The sequence below is a fragment of the Colobus angolensis genome, unplaced genomic scaffold (genome assembly GCF_000951035.1).
Source record: "Colobus angolensis palliatus isolate OR3802 unplaced genomic scaffold, Cang.pa_1.0 Scaffold330, whole genome shotgun sequence".
NCBI lineage: Eukaryota > Metazoa > Chordata > Mammalia > Primates > Cercopithecidae > Colobus > Colobus angolensis.
In genome coordinates this window covers 3,242,594-3,263,771 of record NW_012116600.1, presented here as the reverse complement: position 1 = coordinate 3,263,771, position 21,178 = coordinate 3,242,594, and the positions used below count along the sequence as shown (strand labels likewise).

Here is a 21,178-nt window from a genome sequence, read left to right as displayed (position 1 = left end):
AGAGCCCAGGTGAGCGCGCGGCCCTCGCCGCAGGTAGCGGACGGCGGGAGATGGCTTTGTTTTTCCTCCCTTGCGCCCCGGCGCGGTCATTCATTTGACATTTCGGTTTCCGCTGCCCAGAAACGCGGGCGAGAGACACCAGGATGTGTTTGATGGTTTGGTTCTCCCGGGAAACTGGGACTTTGAGGTCTATTTGAGCATCAGTTGAGGGAGAGGACGCTTCTTTTTGGTTGGGAATGTGCGGTGAACATCCTCTGCTGGAGCTTGGGGCCTGGAGGAAACTGGGGCTGCAGATTTAGACGTAGACGTTTCCGAGGACGCGCGACTGCAGAGGTCTGGCTCTCTCATGCCTTGTCTTCTCTATTAGCAGCGCTCGGGTGCTTTTCGTCGTTTATTATTATTAATTTAGAGAACATCTTTACAGGCACATTTATTTCTTTTAGAGTTAGAAGTCTTTGGAGTCAGTAGAGAGAGCCCACAATTAGAGTTACAAGGGTTCAATCGATATTAAACTTCAGGAAGGAAAACATTTGTGATCATTACAGATAGAGGTGGACAGCATGCAAACTTCGGGGGCCTTTAGCTTTTTGGATACGATTTCTGCTTTCACTGGCCTAGACTCACGCAAACTCTGTTTTTCGTATATGTATACCTTTGTGAAAGTGTGAAACTTGTCTTTTCTGGAGTAGTGTTCTATAGTTTGTCATTTAGAAGAAGAATATTTTAGTGTAATTAGTAGAGTCCTCCATGTGTTTGTCTTATAAATATATGATTTTCTTTTTACTGTTTCTCCTATTCCCTCAAGGGTTCATTTTTTCTGTTGCCTAGAGAGAGCTTTTTTTTTTTTCTCTCTCTTCCCAACAGATGGCTGTATATTCCAAGAGGTTATCTTTAAAATGACACACACATTATCTACAAAGAAAGATAGATCAGTTATTGACTTTATCTATGGAGTTATTAAAATAAAAGGCCCAATCTGGATGGGGATATTATTGATGGTGTGAAAATCTGGAGTTTGCTAATCTGTTTGGTCATCAGAAGATTCCTGCGGGGATTGTTTATATAGCGTGGGAGACAGATGGCATCCGTAGCTGACTAGAGAAGCCAGTCATAAAGGGTCATTGTATTCTTCAGAAATTATCCACTTCACTATTAGAGGTGGGGTAGGGTGGGGTGGAGGGTGACAAAGACATAATTTTGATCTCTTAAAGGAGACACTATAACATTATCGTCCAGCAGTCTAACCAACTTAAATTTTTCTTTTTGTTGAATATTCAAAAAGTCCCAATTGAGCTATTTGTTTTGATTATTTCATTGGCACATTTTGGTTTTAATGTGGTTGTGTGAAGCAGTTTATTAACAAAAATGTCTTTGAACTTACAAATAATCATGCTGCTTCAGGGGGAAAATCAGTTGCACCTTTCTTAGCTCTTGTATATAAATGGCCCTTTGGACTCAAACCGTCTCATGTCTGGAAAGACTTTAGTCTGCATTAGTTTGAATCCAGTTTCCTTCACCATCTCCATGACAGGTGGTTTCTTAATTCCCAGCTTCCATAATGATTTCCCAGCCTAAGACATTCACTTCACCATCGCCTCTATCACTGTATTGGGCAACATTTGGCAATGAATCTTTATGAATGACTGTAGTGTCGGTAAAGAAATCAAAATCATTCTGAACATTTGAGATAAACCAGCTGGAGCTTTTCTGCGCCTACCACTGTGGTGGATTATCTATGTGCTGTAGATTGCAACCAGATCACAAAACTGGTTTTCCCTCGTTATGAATATGAAGGAAAATATTCCGGTAAATTAACATTTGCCAGCCACAGGACTAAATTTAGTGAAGAATATGGACAATGTTTGACCCCTCTGAACAGGAGGCAAGAAATAAAAGTAAGCACTGGTTCTGTTTCACTTGGGCAATGTGATCTTGGGAGAAAAGCCTATTTTCTTACTCTTTTAAAAGGCTTTTGCAACACTGATTTCAGCCAAAGGCGAAGAAACCAAGGTTGTTACCTGTAGTTGAGGACAGATGCTTTGGCGTTTTCTCCTAGATCAAGGTGTTTGCAGGAGAGGTGGCTTTTGGGATCTTCCCAGTTTTAATATGTGCCTACACATCAATGAAATGATCTTGCATTCAAAATGCTTGTTAAATCTATATGGTTGATATCTGTGTAACCTCTAACCAGGTGCCAGGTGGCTTTCTCTGTTGTAAAGTGTTCCTTTAAGAGAAACCAGAGGCTCCTCGCCTAGGGCTTGCTGTGGGCCTGGCCTGGATCCACATTCTTGTGCGTTGCTGACTGCTTTCTTGGGAAAAACTGGAACCAGTTTTGCTTGGTGTGTTGGATAGGGAATGGCAGCATTGGGTGAAAACCTTTCCAGCTCTGTTATCAAAAGCCAGGCCTGGCCTGAAAGAGGGAGGACTGTGTTTGAAGTTTGATTGATTTAACCAAGGCAGAGGTTGCTTCATTACACACAGGATGCCTTTTGTATCAGGATATGAATGAGATTAGAAAGGTGACCAGATGCCCTGCTTTGCTTGTGACAGTGCCAGTTTATTCCTGTTGATTTATCTTAATTATCAAAAGCACCCCCTTTCACATGCAAAAAGGCCTGGTTTGGGTGATAAGTTAATTATCTGGTCACCCTAGGTATTAAAGAATCCTGAATTTTTTTCATCACCCCTCTTCCGACACTAGGTTTTGAGTCTTGCTTTATTCCAGTCTTTTATTTATTAAATGTAAAGATAGAAAATCAGAAAAAATTTAAACCTGAGAAATACATAAGAAAAAATGAAATCGGAGGAAGGAAGATAGGAGAATGAGATAATTGCTTGTCATCTATTTATACACATAGAGAATAAAATAGTTTTATTCTTAAATTATTAAGTGTTTGCCATGGCTGTAAGCCCATACTGTTATTGTCTTCAAGCACCATACAAATTAGCACCTGTCCATATATCTAGAGCTGACATTAATTGGGACAAATCCTGTGATTTGGGAGAGCAGTTTCTACAAAACCTGTTTGCAGACCTGATGGTTACCATGGCTCTTAGAGATAGGAATGCGAGTTTCAAGATCTAGTGTCTGGTCCAGATCTTGGATATTTACTGAGATTCCAGAACACAAGTGTTGTTGTGAAGACTTGACTCCTCATTCTCTTAGTTTCCAAGCTCTCTGGGACATAAGGATAATAGGAGGGCTTTTGTTTTCTGTACTCTCTTGTGTCTCCAGCGTTTGGTTTGGATCTCAGCTTTTCATACAGAGGGGTTGCCGAGAGGGAGAACTGGTGTGTCTGTTCACCACATGAAAATTCTCATGGGGGTTTGACATTATGCAGGTGACCTGGCAAGGGTTTGGGTTCTTTACCAAAGTTAGATATATGAAGTTTGTGGCATTTGCTTCTGCAGTAGTTGCTATGCTCCTTTACCAAAGAATTGTGTGTTTGTAACACAGCTCACTTGCTATGTTGGCCAGTGGATGTTACAATTAATTATGGCTGTCATCTTTCCCAAACTCACTCCACTTAAGTCCTCAAAAGCTTGGTCAGCATGTCTAAATAAGAAGAAATTTATGGTTTTTTTTTTTTTTTTTTGAGACAAGGTCTCACTCTGTTGCCCAGACTGGAGTGCAGTGGCATAATCTTGGCTCACCACATCCTCTGCCTCCTGGGTTCAAGTGATTCTTGTGCCTCAGCCTCCCAAGTAGCTGGGATTACAGGCATGCACCACTACCATTGACAAATTTTTGTGTTTTTAGTAGAGACGGGAGGACTTCACCATGTTGGCCAGGCTGGTCTTGGACTCCTGACCTCACATGATTCACCCTCCTCAGCCTCCCAAAGTATTGGAATTACAGGCATGAGCCACCATGACCAGCTGATGGATCTTTTTTATAAGTAGGATGACTATATAATTTAAAAAAATCCAGACAAGGACACTTTTGAGAGTAAAATATGGTACTAACTGGAAGGGGCATTAGATCAACAAGTATAAACTGAGACTGTGCCAGGAACACTAGGATTTATGGCTATTCTAACTATGACTCAAGTCATAAGCTTTTATATATATTATATCCATATGATAGAGAAATGTCCTTAGCTTCTTCTAGGCTTGTTCAACATATATGTTTATGTGTGTGTATGCAATGTATGTATAGATAAACACTGATAATGTATCTATAGATATGTGCATTGTAGGTTTGAAATAAACTACTTAAGAAGTCCTAGTAATTGGACATTTATGGCCTTATCTCTTTCATTGGTTGACTTCTTAACTAAACTCTTTGGATCTAGCCTCTCCAAATTTTAAATCATCTCCTGATCTTGTCTATTTTGATACCATTCTGTTGATATAATTCTTTTGCTTAAAAACCTTTGATGGCTTGTTTTTTAATTCTCAAAGTAAGATCCATAGGCAGTTTGGTGGTTAAAAGGGAAAATCAGTGAAAACATTTAATTCATTCATCCATTCGTTTGTTCATTCAGCTAATATGTATTGAGCTCCGTCTGTGGGTTAGTCTCTGATCTAGGTGCTGGGAATATATCAATGAATAAAACAAAGATCCCTGACCTTGTGAAGTTTTCATTCTATTGGGGGCAGGCAGGTGGGAGGTAGGAGACAGATAATAAACCAAGTAACTAAATTATATATGATGCTAGAAGGAGATGAGTGCTTTGAAAGAAAGAGAAAGTAGGACAGGGTAAGTGTGGTTGACTAGACTTCATGGAGAAGGCTTCATGGAGAAAGAGACCTTAAACAAAGAGTTAAAAGGAGGTAAGAGAAGTTACTTAATACAGATACCTGAGGGATAGAGTTGCAAGATGGCCAGTGCAAAGGCCCTGAGAAAAGAATGTGGATATGTTCAAAGATTTGCAAGATCAGCATGATGGGGTCAAGTGACGAGGTGGGAGTGAGAAATGAGACCAGAAGGGTGGTGTGGGTGTTGCAAAGCATGTAGGGCCTTGAGATAAGCCATTTAATTATGATTTCAGCAGAAGACATCCCCTTATGTTCTTAAAACTTATTATAATATTTAAGCTTGTATTTGTGCTGCAAAGACTGCACTGGTGAGTGCGTATAGCTTACATTTTGTTAATGGTCCACTTCATGTTTGTTAATATAGTTTTTATATCATTTACTTATTTTTTATTGTTAAAAGATTATTTTTTGTTTTTGCTGTTCTTTTTTTTCATTGTACTTTAAGTTCTAGGGTACATGTGCACAACGTGCAGTTTTGTTACATATGTATACATATGCCATGTTGGTGTGCTGCCCCCATTAACTCATCATTTACATTAGGTATGTCTCCTAATGCTATCCCTCCACCCTCCCCCCTCCCCACAATAGGCCCTGGTGTGTGATATTCCCCTTCGTTTTTGCTGTTCTTAAATTGTATTCCCATTTCACAAAATTAGATAAGTGGTTCAAAAGTAGTTCATTGAAGTGTAAAAATAGTGATGAAACTAGTACGGTAAATGCTACATTTCAGAATACCATAAACATAATTGGAGAACTGAATCCTACTGTAAATAAAATGGGAATACGTATGTGTAGAGACAAGGGAATCTGTGAGAGTGACAATTTCAGAACAGTAGCTGAAATTGAAAAGTGCAAATGGAAATATGACAATAACTATCTCAAAACTGTTTTTTTATTGGACTTGCTATCCCCGTTAGGACCAAATGAATCCGTAATCATTGCCTGTTATGAAACTTTGTCCAATAGTGGCATGAAGCCATGGATGTTTTTGTGTCATTTTCGAACAAAGCACAGTGGCTTCTCTGTTATACTATTGAAGTTTTCTAGGACAAGGACACAATAATGCTTTCCTTTATAAAATTAATGTATTATGTGGCTAAAGGTAGGTAAGAGACTATAATTCTATTACCATCATTCAAGGATCCTTGCAGCAAAATAAGTATGAGTCATATTACTGAAGTGGCACTTGGAAAATCAACTGGAAAGTTAAAGACAAACATCCTTAGAAAGAAACTAGAAGTTATTGACAAAACTCCTTTGTCAAATGACATGGTTGGCTGTGGCATAATATCAGTGGAGTGGAGTGTGGAAGAGCGATTACTATCAAGTGCACGCTAGCAGATATTTCACTTTATGGTTGGATGAAACCACCAATGTCATGCAGAGAATGAATCAGCTTTTGACATTTGTTCAGAGATGAGTGCTCGGTGATGCTTTTGTTCATTTATCACTGAAAACTCGTGTTATGGGAAGAGGTTTGTTTTTTTTTTGGTTAACCATTATTCATGAGATTGGAAAAGTTGCTTGGGACAGAACTGACAGGGTACTGGGCTCAGGTACAGATAAGGTGATGGCTTCGTGGAGAAAGGAAGTTGTACTTAGAAAGAAGCCAATCCACATGCTACCCACTTCATAAAGATGTAGTGCCTTCTGATCTTGAGGAAACACAAAAAGAGACAGTGGAAACTATGAATTCAACCAAACTGTGGCCCCTGCATCTATGAGTTTGCTGTGCAAAGTGATGGGCAGTGAGGGTAAGACTCCTTCCCCAAGCTGACATATGCTAACTGCATAGTGGAAAGGTGCTTGTGTAATATTTTATCTGTGGAGTAAGATGTCTGTGGAGTGAGAAAAACATTTCCTTATGATGCTGATTAGAAATGATTTCTGTTATATCAAGTGGTATACCTAAGTCATATGTTTAGTCTGTGGTGAACCATGGCAAGGACAGAGAGGGAAGGGAGACTTATTAACAAATAAAACAATATGCCACAATCTTAGACTATGAAATTTTTTATTAGAGAGTTGGAAGTTCACATTGACTGTAAATTAAGGAAGTGATATTTTCCGTAATAGACAGCTATTTATATAATAAGCATAGTGTCTCTCAGTGACCTGCTAGAAGAATAAGAGCTCAAAGTAATAGAACTTAGACCCAGCAAGTTTTGATGGGGAGTGGACACAAGTGTGTATGTGGTATTTGAGAGCATGTAGAGAACCATGGCAGGAGAGACCCAGACTTTTAGGATTTTGTATTAAGATATTGGGTGGCAGGGAGTACAGGCCAAAGGAGGTAGAGAAAACTGTCAGATGTCTCTGACAGTTGGGTATGACCTTTCTTATGCTTTTACCTTAGGCTTCACTTCATTTCATCCAAATGGACTTCATACTCAAAGGTTTTCAGGACATAATCTATATTGCCGTTGGCCTAATCTAGAAAAAATGAATGATTTCTTATGGTCTTATAGTGGTCTTGGATTCTTTCCTTATAGGCCCCCACCCCTTCCTCCCTCCATTTTTTCCTCCCTTCTTCTCTTTCTCCTTCTCCTCCTTTGTTCTCTCCTTCTTTAAGCCATTGAGTTGGCATCTCTAAGCTAGATGAGCTAGAAGAGCTCATCTTCTGTATCACTGTTATCTAGGCAGCTATATGTGCTATTCAGGGAACAAGGGAAAGGAGCCCCTAGGGAAGGGAAGTTCTGTACCTTGCTCAACTAACTCATCCTGATGTCTGATATCTAGCTATAGCATGCATTTAAATGTAAACTCCCATTCTTCAATAAAGACTCATTTCTTTTTTCCCCTTTTTGGATTTTTAGTAAAGATGGAGTCATTGTCTTTTGTTTAATAAGTCGTCTATTGTGATGGCTATTATTTAACACTAGGACAAAAGTCATTCATGCATTTTTCATTGAACCTTATATGCCAGGCTCTATGCTAAGTAATGGGTATAAAAGAGATTAATAATCAGACATGGCTCTGTCCAGATCAGACAGAATCTAATGGAAAACAGACCATACAGATATGAATACATAAATAAGTAGATAATTGCAAAGCAAATATGGCAAAAATATTAATGTTTGTTAAATCTGGGTGTTGGTATGTATGGTATACCTCAGTAATATACTTAGCCCGCAGTGAATCATGGCAAGGACAAAGAAGGAAGGGAAAATTATTAACAAGTAAAACAATATGCCACAATCTTAGACTATGAATTTTTTTATTAGAAGTTAGAAGTCCACATTGACCATAAATTAAGGAAGTAATATTTGGTATATGGGCTACTGTTATGTTAACTTCTTAATATGAACTTCTAAATGTGTATTTTAAATATTTCATAAGCAACAAATGAAAAAACCTAGTTGGAAGTACATTAAGTGCCTTGTCGAGGTGGGCTTTGGCAGATAATGTTGTGTAACTGAGACTTCCTTTAGATGGAGTGCTCAGGGAAAACCTGAAGTGTAATTCATCACTTGCCTATATAAGAGGGATGGGGATAATTTGGAAAGGGTTCAGGGAAGAGTCGCAAAGACGATTGATGACAGAGTTGAAAATAGCCCTATGAGAACAGTCTTAGGGAACTGGGGATGCTGAGCAGAAATGGAATGCTTAACCTAATGCAGTGATTTAGTTTTTTTTTTTTTAGTCTATAGGGACTTTAACACATCCACATTCTCTTCACTTGTCTCCCATGATCAACAGCAGGCAAGACAAGTGATTCAATTTAGAATTATGGGTTAGAAGAGAATCAGAGTTTTGTTCTGCACTTGAGGAAAAATTGGAAAGGATCTGAGAGGTAAACTAGTTCAGCCTTTTGTAAAGTAGTATCTCTTCAGTGTTTTTAACAGGTGGTCATCGGGTTTTTAGGAGATAGTTTCCATGCTTCCTCCACCAAGAACAGGGTTATGGTGAGTAGGACACTCTAGTTTACTTTAATTAGACAAGTAAGTCTTCTTCCTGTCCCATAAATACCCTAGACTCATCTCCACCTCAGTACTTTTACCACAGGAAGCACCTCCCACCTGGAATGCCCACCACTTCTACTTACTCTTTCAGGCCCCAGGTCTCCATTGCCCTCTGTATGCAATTTAAAAACAGTGGTTTTTGTCATTTTTCCCACCTCATTCTTCTGAAGAATATGCCATTCCTGGAATTCAATGTAGTTTCCCTCATCAGTGATTGACAGTAAGAATAAGGGTAGGGTAAGTATCTTATAGGAAGAGTTGGGAGAAAGTGTGTTTAGCCTTCCACCCAGATGCTGATGTGCTAACCTCTTGGGAACCACTCATTTGTAGCAATTAAAATCTTAATCATCTGCTGTTTTAGGTGGTGCACTAGTTATTGTTTTCCGTTAGTCTTCTTGCCAACTAGATTTTAAGCACTCTAAATATTTGGAAACTTGGCAGATGCCCATGTGTAATGCCCAGTATTGATCACATAGTGAATATTCAATAACCAATGCCTAATGGCTAAAGGAACGATCTATTTCTTCTTCATGGACCATTATGAAGGGTTGTTATTTATATAGATCAGATATTAATTGACACAGGATGCTAAAAAATTAACATTTTGGACTTTTAAAATGTCAGAAAGTCAAGTCTTGTAGGCCTAATTCATTCAGATAACTCTCATCTCAGAAACTTTCTTTCTTCATAAGTCTTCTAACTCCTTGCTATTCAAAGTGTGGTCCACACAGTCCAGGCAGCATCTCTCTCTGTTGCCTAGGCTAGAGTGCAGTGGCACCATCTCTGCTCACTGCAAGCTCTGCCTCCCAGGTTCACGCCATTCTCCTGCCTCAGCCTCCCAAGTAGCTGGGACTACAGGTGCCCACCACCATGCCCGGCTAATTTCTTTTTTTTCTTTTTGCATTTTTAGTAGAGACGGGGTTTCACTGTGTTAGCCAGGATCTGCCCGCCTCGGCCTCCCAAAGGGCTAGGATTACAGGTGTGAGCCACCACACCCAGCCTCAATCTGCAGTTTTAAAAGATCCTCACATATGTTGGATGCACAGTAAAGTTTGAAAAACATTTCATCAGTCTATGGATGAGATCCTTAGTGCCTTCTGCCATGTGGTCTGGAATTTTGCTACTTCATATAGGAGCTTGCCAGGCCAGAAGATGCTTGCAGGAGTTCCCTGGGGTAGTTCAGGTATGTAGGTGATATTTAGGATTGGTGATTACAGGAAGAGGAAGCAGTTGTTGGCATGAGAAACTAGGACAGGTTGTCATAGGTAGAGGAGCATGGCAATGCAACCCTAAACCAAGAGATCGCTTTATGATTGGACACAACTTCTAACTCCCTGGACATGGACTTGTCTCAAACTCCAACACCTCCAGAGCCAACAGATCACAGATGAAACCAGCTGGATGTGTTTTACATGGTAGCCTTGTGGAGTGGTGAGGATCATGGAGAGACACACTTCATCAAAAGGAAAGGCGATGTCCGCACTTGGCTCACCTTATTGTTGCCGCATGGGAATTTGGGCCCAGCATGGCCAAATATTCAGATTTTTCATATGAAGCTAAACTTAATTACATGGAAGTTTGTATGTAAAACATCTCTTGGGTGTAATTTGTTGGTAAGTAATTATACTGTTTTTAGAACAGCTCATGCCAAACGAAATTCATGTGCTGTTGTGCCGTCTGTGTCTGGTTTGCAGTACCTGTTCTGGATCAACTGAATGTATGAGGTGGTTTTGATACCTGGCTTCTTCAGTGCAGGGCACCAGGCACAGGCATTATGGATCTTTACAAAGAAAATGAAATAAAAACACGTAAAGGAATGGAGCTGCATATGCGTTGATGGCCTGACTTAAAATCTGTGATAATCTGAAGAACCTCAGTGGTGTTCGAAGAAAGGGTTAGGTGCCTAAAGGAATAAAATCTAGATTTTGTAAAAACAGTAGGCAGGGGTTGAGGCAAGGGTAAGGAAATACAGAAACAGAAAGTGCTTGGCATCCTCAAGCTAGGATCACACACTGCAACAAAGCAGTCAGGGCGAGGATGCTGGACCACAGCTGGGACCTTCTTGTGCTGGAAGAGAAGTGTGACTGTAGCTAGAATTTGAGTTAGTATATCTTCAGCATCTGGTTATTGAATTTGGTGGCTACTGATACTGAATTTTGCTGAGTTTTCAATTGAAGTTTGTCGTCGTAAAATGACATGTTTTGAGAGTGAAAACCAGGCGAAGAAACCAAAATTCTTCCTAAAGATTTGCTACTTATCGTATTTGTTAGAGACTAAATTTCTCCAGGGTAAGGATAGTTTATTATTATTATTACTATTATTATTTTTTGAGATGGAGTCTTGCTGTGTCACCCAGGCTGGAGTGCAGTGGCGTGATCTCGGCTCACTGAAAGCTCCGCCTCCTAGGTTTACGCCATTCTCCTGCCTCAGCCGCCAGAGTAGCTGGGACTACAGGCTCCCACCACCACTCCTGGTGAATTTTTTGTATTTTTAGTAGAGATGGAGTTTCACTGTGTTAGCCAGGATGGTCTCGATCTCCTGACCTCCGTGATTCACCTGCCTTGTCCTCCCAAAATGCTGGGATTACAGGCGTCAGCCCCGGCGCGTGGCCATCGTTTATTATTTGTCTTTGCATCCCTAGCATTTGTCTTTGCATCCCTTTGCATCCCTTTGCATCCCTTAGCACAGTCCAAATCAATGAATGTTTCTTGACCTGAACTGATTATAAGACAAAATAAAGTTTATTTTCTATCTTGGAAGTCTTTCTGTAGGTGTTCAAAACGAACAAAATTTAAAAAAACAGCTTTATTGAGATACAATTCACATACCATAAAATTCACAATGTTAAGGTGTATAATTCAGTACTTACTATTTTTATCTTTTATTTATTTATTTTTTTGAGATAGAGTCTCACTCTGTCGCCCAGGCTGGAGTTTAATGGCGCGATCTCAGCTCACTGCAACGTCTGCCTCCCGGGTTCAAGTGATTCTCATCCCTCAGCCTCCCGAGTAGCTGGGACCACAGGCATGTGGCACCATGCCCAGCTATTTTTGTATTTTTAGTAGAGATGGGGTTTTGCCATGTTGGCCAGGCTGGTCTTGAACTTCTGACCTCAAGTGATTCTCCCTTCTTGGTCTCCCAAAGTGCTGGAATTACAGGTGTGAGCCATCGTGCCCAGTCAATTCAGTACTTTTTAGTACATTCACAACAGTATGCAGCCATCACCACTATCTCATTCCTGAACTTTTTCATCACCCCAAATAGAAACTACATACCCATTAGTAGTCACTTCCCATTTTTCCTGCTCCCAAACTCATCAATCACTACTCTAGATTTGCCTATTTTGGACATTTTGTATGAATGAAATCATATGAAGTCTTTTGTGACTGACATCTTTCATTTAGCATAATATTTTTAAGGTTTATGCATGTGTAGCGTGTCAGTACTTCACTCCTTTAAATGACCAAATATTTCACTGTATGAATTTTGTTTATTTTGTTTATCCATCCATCAGTTGATGGACAATGGGATGGTCTCACTTTTCAGCTATCATGAGTAATGCTGCTATGAGCATTTATGTAACAGTTTTTGTGTGGATGTATGTTTTTAGTTCTTTTGCATATATACCTAGGAGTAAAATTGTGGGCCATATGGTAATTCTGTGTTCTGAGGACCTGATTAACAGAAAGTAGGTGCAACATTTTATATTGTAATGAATGATGTATGAGAGCTCCAGTTTCTGCACCTCTTTCCCACTTATTTTATTTTTTTGCCATTGTAGTGTGTGTGAAGTTGTATTTCATTAAGGTTTTAGTTTGCATTTCCATAATGACTAATGATGTTGAACATTTTCTCATGTGCTTATTGGTTATGTATTTATCTTCTTTGAGGAATTGTCTATTCAAATTCTTTGCTAATTTAAAAAATAGAGTTGTCTTTTAGTTGTTGAGTTTTAAGATTTCTTTGTATTGTGGATACTAGACCCTTAAGAGATATATGCCTTGCAAATATTTTCTGCTGTTTTATAGATTGTCTTTTCACTTTATTGATAGTGTCTTTGAAGCAGAAAAGTTTATAAATTTAATGAAATCCAACTTACCTTTTTAAAAATTGTTCCTTGTGCTTTTGGTGTTATAACTGTTCTTGTTGATCTTTAGTTGTTTTATCCATTAGGAAAAGTGGGGTGTTGATGTCTCTGATTATTGTTGTCCATTTCTCCCTTTAGCTTTGTCAGTTTTTGCCCGTGTATTTTGCTGCCTTGTTAAGTGCATATATGTTTGTAATCATTATGTTTTCCTTTTCAATTGATCCTTTTATCATTACAGAATATCCTTCTTTGTCTTCAGTAACAATTTTTGTCTTAAAGTCTATTTTGTCTGATACTAATATTATCACTCCAACTCTTTTTTGGTTGCTGTTATCATAGTATATTGGTTTGCTAGGGCTGTCATAGAAAGTACCACACTCTGGGTGACTTACACAACAGAAATTTATTTTCTTGCAGTTCTGGAGACTGGAAATATAAGATCAAGGTGTTTTGGCAGGTTTGGTTTCTTCTGAGGCTTCTCTCCTTGGCTTCAGGTGGTCACCTTCTTGCTGTGTTCTCATACAGGCTTTCCTCTGTGCATGTATATCCCTGGTGTCTATCTGTGTGTCAAAATTTCCTCTTCTTGTAAGGACACCTGTCAGATTAGATTAAGGTCTATACTAATGGCCTCATTTTAACTTAATTACTTTTTAGAGGTGCTATCTTCAAATTTAGTTACATTTTGAACTACTTGGGGTTAGGACTTCAATCAATATATGAAGTTTCTTATAGGGGGGCAATTCATCCTATAACACATGGTATGTATATTTTTCTACTTAAAATTTTTATTCTACTTTTATCTCTGAATATACAGTATCTCCTGTAGACAGCACATAGTTGGATCACTTAAAAAGTGTTTTCTGCCAATCTGTGCCGTTTGACTGGATTGTTTAATTTACTTCCATATAATGTAATTACTGATAATCAAGTAGCATTTGTGTCTGTCTCTTTTGTATTTGTTTTCTACATGTCTTCTACATGTCTTGTAGAAGAGTTCCTGAGTTCCATTACTGTCTTATCTTGTGTTAAATATATATTTTCTAGTGTACCATTTTAATTCTCTTGTTGCTAATTTTTTGGAGGAGGAGATTTTCAGAGGTCTTTACTCCATAATTCCTGATGATACTGTTATGGTATTTTTTGAGTTATTTTCTTAGTAGTTGCTCTGGGGATTACAATTAAACTTCTTAACTTAAAACAACCTAGTTCAGATTAATCAACTTAAATTCAGAAGTATGCAAAACTTCACTCCAATGCTTCACTTTGCTCTTATTGTAATGTAAATTACATCTTTATACATTAGAAGCCCATCACTACACACTTAAAATAATTCCTTTATGCCATTGTCATTTAAATTAGATAAAAAGAAAGGGTTATAAATAAAAATATATTTATCCTTTCTGTGTAGATAGCTTTACCAATACTCTATTTCTGTGTGGATTTGAGTTAATGTTTGGTGTTGTTTTCATTTCAGCCTCAAGGACTCCTTTTAGTATTTCAATTGTAGGATGTGGTGGTGACAGATTCTCTCAAGTTTTGCTTATTTGAGAATGTCTTTTTTTTTTTTTTTTTTTTTTTGTGGCGGAGTCTCGCTCTGTCGCCGGGACTGGAGTGCAGTGGCCGGATCTCAGCTCACTGCAAGCTCCGCCTCCCGGGTTTACGCCATTCTCCTGCCTCAGCCTCCCGAGTAGCTGGGACTACAGGCGCCCGCCACCTCGCCCAGCTAGTTTTTGTATTTTTAGTAGAGATGGGGTTTCACCGTGTTAGCCAGGATGGTCTCGATCTCCTGACCTCGTGATCCGCCCGTCTCGGCCTCCCAAAGTGCTGGGATTACAGGCTTGAGCCACCGATTTTGCCTTCATTTTTTGAAGGATAGTTTTTCTGGATATAGAAGTCTTGGTTGACCTTTGCTTTTAGCACTTTGAATTGTTGTACTACTGCCTTTTGGCATCCTTGATATCTAATGAGAAATCAACTGTTAATTTTATTCAGGTTCCCTGTACACGATGGAATATTTTTTCTTGCTGCTTTCGTTTCTCTCTTTGTGTTTTGACATTTTGACTGTGATGTATCTTGGTGTGAATCTTTTTTAGTTTATCGTGTTTGGAGTTTGTTTGAGCCTCCTGGATACATAGATTAATGGTTTTCATCAAATTCAAGAAGCGTATGGCCACTAATCTTAAAAATATTCTTTCCATTTCTTTCCTCTTTTCCTGGAACTCCCAGCGTGCATATGTTGCTTTGCTTGCTGGTGTTTCACAGGTTTCTGAAGCTCTGTTAATTTTTCTTTGTTCTTTTTCTTTCTGTTCCTAAGACAGCATAATCTCAGTTGATATATCTTCAAGTACCCTGATTCTTTTTTGTGCCTGTTCAAATCTACTATTGAACCCCTCTAGTGAGTTATTCATTTCAATTACTGTATTTTTCCACTCCACATTTTCTTTCTGGTCCTTTAAAACTTTTTTCTTTATATTGATATTCTTTGGTGAAGCATCATTTTTGTACTGTACTTTAATTCTTAAGACATGATTTCCTTTAGTAATTTGAACCTATTACATAGCCTATGTAAAGTCTTGGTCTAATATGTCCAACACCTAGGATTTTTTGATTGCCTGCTTTATTTCCTGTGAGTGGGCCATGCTTTACTGTTTATTTGCATGTCTTGTAAGTCTGTTAAAAAGTGGACATTTCAAATAAGATAATGTGACATAGATTTTCCTGCCTCCCCAGGGTGTGGTATTGTTGCTCTTTGTTGTTGTTTATTGACTTCAGAATGAATTCTGTAGTCTGTATTCTTTGTCATACGTGGCTACTGGAGTCTCCGTCTGGTTATGTTAATGGTCAGCTGATGGTTGAAAGAGATTTCCTTAATTGTCTTGGACTAGTAAATCTCAGTCTTTGCTGAGAGCTCTGTGTGCATTTTGGGAGCATACCTTCAACAATCAGCAAGACAGTTGACAAATCTCTTTAGCCTTCACTTACTGCTTGCACACATCTTCAAGGTGAGCCAGAGATTAGGGCCTTCTTAGGTATGTTTTGGGTTTGAGTACATACATGTGGCATTATAGATCTTAAGGAATATGTCAGAGCTTTGCAAAGACCCCTATGGACATCTCATTCCCCAGATCTTCCTTTTTAAATTTTTTCTTTTTGCCAGTCTTTCCCCCAACATTGGGTCCATTAGATCCCTTTTCTTTTTTTTTTTTTTTTTTTCTTTTTTTTTTTTTTTTTTTGAGACGGAGTCTCGCTCTGCCGCCCAGGCTGGAGTGCAGTGGCCAGATCTCAGCTCACTGCAAGCTCCGCCTCCCGGGTTTACGCCATTCTCCTGCCTCAGCCTCCTGAGTAGCTGGGACTACAGGTGTCCGCCACGTCGCCCGGCTAGTTTTTTGTATTTTTTAGTAGAGAGGGGGTTTCACCATGTTAGCCAGGATGGTCTCGATCTCCTGACCTCGTGATCCGCCCGTCTCGGCCTCCCAAAGTGCTGGGATTACAGGCTTGAGCCACCGCGCCCTGCCAGATCCCTTTTCTTTGTTAATATTGAAGCCTTAAATAGATGACTAACATTATTATATGTAGTAAAATTTAATAAATGACTTTTTAATAAAATGACTAATTTCCAAAAGTAAAAATAAAGGTATAGTGAAAAACAACATAATTAGAAGTTATAATATAAAAACTGAAGCACAGCACACCTAATTTATTCCTCATATTTTTCTGGTTTTGAAGGCCTATATATTCCAATTGGGCAACATTCCGTGAATGCAACCAGCTTCTCAACATGTGGTGCACATGAACCTGGAACATATCCATCTTGTAAATACTAATTCTGAGATCAGATATGTCCCTAATAAGTTCTAGCCTATCATTATCTCTTTTCCTCCTTCTTACACTTGCCTTGAGAAAATCCATTACTTGCCTCATTTTGAAACATTTGATGTATCATAACTTTGTTGAAGAGTCTTCAGCCGTTTTCCTTCCTGTATAAGTGGAAAACATTTTTAGTCTGAGATGCTTGAAAACTGGATTGACTGATGAATGCAATGGTTTATTTTTGTTTCTACATCAATTTCCTTTTTTTCTTTTTTTTTTTTTTTTCTGGAGACGGAGTCTAGCTCTGTCGCCCAGGCTGGAGTGCAGTGGCGCGATCTCGGCTCACTGCAAGCTCCGCCTCCCGGGTTTACGCCATTCTCCTGCCTCAGCCTCCCGAGTAGCTGGGACTACAGGCGCCCGCCATCTCGCCCGGCTAGTTTTTTGTATTTTTTTTAGTAGAGACGGGGTTTCACCGTGTAGCTCAGGATGGTCTCGATCTCCTGACCTCGTGATCCACCCGTCTCGGCCTCCCAAAGTGCTGGGATTACAGGCTTGAGCCACCGCGCCCGGCCAATTTCCTTTTTTTCTAATAAGCCTTTTTTCAGCTTTATTGGGGTATAACTGACCAATAGAAATTGTATATTTATAATGTGTATAATTTGGTGTTTCGATATGTGTATACATTGTGAAATGATCGCCACAGTGCTTGTTAACATTTGTTATCTCACATGGTAATCAATTTTTTTGTGGTGAGAATACTTAAGATCTATCATCTTAGCAAATTTGAAGTATAGAATTAGTGTTGATAACTATAGATACCATGCAGTATGTTAGGTTTCTTGAACCTATTCTTCTTGCATAACTGAAACTTTGTATGTTTGATGAATAAATCCCCATTTTCCCCACCTTCCTGATTCCTGGCAACCACTATTCTACTCTGTGCGTCTGAGTTGGACTGTTTTCGATTCCACATATAAGTGAGATCATGCAGTATTTGTCTTTCTGTTCTATTTCACTTAGCATAATGTCTTCCAGGTTCTTTCATGTTGCCACAAATGGCAGGATTTCCTTCTTTTTTAAGACTGAATAATATTTCATTGTACATAAATTTACAGTCATGCATCACTTAATGATGGGGGTAATTTCTATGAAATGTGTCATTAGGCAATTTAGTCATTGTGTGAACATCAAAGTGTGTATGTACACAAACTTAGATGGTATAGCCTACTACACACTTAGGCTATATGGTATATATGGTATAGCTTATTGCTCTTGGGGTACAAACCTGTACAGCAGGTTTGTACTGAATACTGTAGACAATTATAACACAATGGTATTTGTCTATCTGAACATATATAAACATTGAAAAGGTATGTTAAAAATATGGTGTTATAATCTTATGCGACCACCATTAGTATAGTTTAGATATTTGTTCCCTCCAAATCACATGTTGAAATGTGATCCCCAGTGTTGGAGATAGGGCCTAGTGGGAGGTTTGGGTCCCACTCATTTATGTGGGGGTGGATCCCTCATAAACGGCTTGGTGCCCTCCCGTTGGTGATGAGTGAGTTATTGCTCTGTTAGTTCATGCAAAAGGTGGTTGTTTAAAAGAGCCTAGCAGCTCTCTTGCTTCCTCTCACCATGTGACACACCTGCTCCTGCTTAGCCTCCCGCCATGAGTAAAAGTTTCCTGAGGCCTCACCAGAAGCCAAGCAGATATTGGTGCTATTTGTACAGCCTGCAGAACCATGAGCTAAATAAACTTCTTTTCTTTATAAATTACCCAGTCTCATGTATTACTTTATAGCAATGCAAAATGGACTAATACAGCTGTCATCTATGGAGCCCATTGTCTACGGTAAATGTAATTATGTGGCTTATGACTGTGTATATATATCTATATACATACACCATATTTTCTTTATTCATTCATGTATTGATGGACATTTGACTGTTTCCATACCTTGGATATTATGAAAATGCTGCTTTGAACATGGGAGTGCAGATGTCTTTTTGAGATACTAATTTCATTTCCTTGGGTTATATACCCAGAAATGAGATTGTTAGATCATATGGTAATTCTATTTTTAATTTCTTACATTCTCACTAACAGTGTACCAGAGTTCCATTTTCTCCAAATTCTTGCCAATACTTGTTGTCTTTCATCTTTCTCATGATAGCTTTTCTAAAAAGTATGAGGTGATATCTCATTATGGTTTTGATTTGCATTTCTCTGGTGATTAGTGATGTTGAACATTTTTTCATATATATGTTGACCAACTGTATGTTTTTTTTTTTTGAGACAAGGTCTTGCTCTGTTACCCAGGCTGGAGTATAGTGGTATGATCATAGCTCACTGTAAGCTTGAACTCCTGGGCTCAAGCAATCCTTCCACCTCAGCATGTGGATATTTAGCTTTCTCAACATGATTTATTGAAATGACTGTCCTTTCCCTGTGGTGTGTTCTTGGCTTTCTTGTCAAAGATCAGATGACTGTAAATGAGTAGATTAATTTCTTGGCTTTTTATTCTGTTCCATTAGGCTATATGTCTGTTTTTATGCTGGTACCATACTATTTTGATTATTGTAGCTTTGTAATATGTTTTAAAATTAGGAAATGTGATGCCTTCAGTGTTGCTCTTTTTGCTCAAGATTGCTTTAGCTATTTGTAGTGTTCTGTGGTTCTGTGTAATTTTTAGGATATTTAAAAATTTCTGTAAAGAATGCCATTGGAATTTTGGTAGGAATTGCATTGAATCTGTAGATCATTTTGTGTAGAGTGGACATTTTAACGTTATTAATTCTTCCAATCCGTGAACACAGATGTCTTTTTATTTATCTGTATCTTTAATTTTCTTCATGGATATTTTAGAATTTTTGATATCCAAGTCTTTCACCTCTGGTTAAATTTATTCCTAAGTATTTTATTCTTTAATTTTTTTCTTGAGACAGAGTCTTGCTGTCTCACTCACACTGGAGTGCAGTGGTGCGATCTCTGCTCACCGCAACCTCTACCTCCTGAGTTCGGGTGATTCTCCTGCCTCAGCCTCCTGAGTAGCTGGGATTACAGGTGCATACCACCACGCCCAGCAAATTTTTGTGTATTTAGTGGACACAGTGTTTCACCATGTTGGCTAGGCTGGTTTTAACTACTGACCTCAAGTGATCTGCCCACCTCAGGCTCCCAAAGTGCTGGGATTACAGATGTGAGCCACCATGCCCGGCCAAGTATTTTACTCTATTTGTTACTATGTAAATGGGATTATTCTCTTTATTTCCTTTTTGGCTAGTGTGTTGGTTGTGTATGGAAACACCAGTGATTTTATAATGTTGATTTTGTATCCTGGAACTTTTTTTTTTGAAATGGGGATCCCACTATGTTGCCCAGGCTGGTCTTGAACTCCTGGGCTCAGGCAATCCTCTTGCTTCAGTCTCCCAAGTAGCTGGGATTACAGGCATGCACCACCCTGTCTAGCTGTTTATTATTTCTCACAGTTTGTTGTTGTTGTTCTTGAGTCTTTAGGGTTTTCTATGTATATGATTATGTCACCTGCAAACAGAGATCATTTTACTTCTTCATGTATGAGTTGGATGCCTTTTATTTCTTTTTCTTGCCGAACTGCTCTATTTTACCAGCCTCTTGTTTGCCATAGCTGGTATTGCTGCCGAGGCATCTGCAGTGTTCAGCAATTGCAGCTGATTGCTTTCAACACATGCTGTGGGGGTACGGCTTTTCCCATTGAGTGGGCTCTGAGTCAGGTCCTATTAAGACAAGTCCTGAGAATGGGGCTTTTCCAGATAACTGCCAGGTCATATAGTGATAATTTTCTGGGTTGGGGCCTTTTTGGGGAGCTCCAGACCTGTTTGCTCCCTTGTCCACACACTCTGCCAGAGTGCTGTTTTCCGTAGTTACCGTGGCTACAAGGATCTGGGTTTTCAAGGGTCCTGTGATGCTGGGGAGAAAGTGATGGAAACAGGGCAAAAAATTAAAAAAAATAAAGCTCACTATTCTTACTGAGACTCAGACATTTTTCTTGAGTAAATAATCCTCATAATATTGTAAGCCTATTTTTGATTTCCAGAGTTGTGAAAAAGTTGATTTTGACATTATTTTGGTCAGCATTCTTATTGCTTTTATGGAGAAACACATTTCTGGAGGTCTTTATTTGATCATTCTGAAAGTGTTTTCCCCTCTTACTGAATTATAAAACTGCCTGCTACTCTCCTCATGTTTTATTTGATTGTTTTCTTTTTTAGACCTTGAAACATGGTTTGTATTATCGCCTTTCTCATCTTTGTCATCTGTTTTTTCACCCCTCCCCTCCCACAGGTACATACTTAAAAAAAAAGTCCATGTGTAGATTTTAAAAGATTTTTAATTGTGTTAAAATACAAATCTTAGTCAGCTCTGGCTGCTGTAATGGAATACCATAAACTGGGTTGCTTAAACAGCAGATATTTACTTCTCACAGTTCTGGAGGTTGGACAACCAAGATCAGAGTGCCTGCAGGGTTGGGTTCTTGATGAGGACCCTCTTTCTGGCTTATAGACTACTGTC

At 38.9% G+C, this 21,178-nt stretch overlaps 1 protein-coding gene across 1 annotated transcript in view; it reads left to right on the top strand.

Annotated features, from left to right (window-relative positions):
• Window positions 1-21,178, top strand: part of HECW2 (HECT, C2 and WW domain containing E3 ubiquitin protein ligase 2) — a 397,221-nt gene that overhangs the window by 869 nt on the left and 375,174 nt on the right. The window lies entirely within an intron of this gene.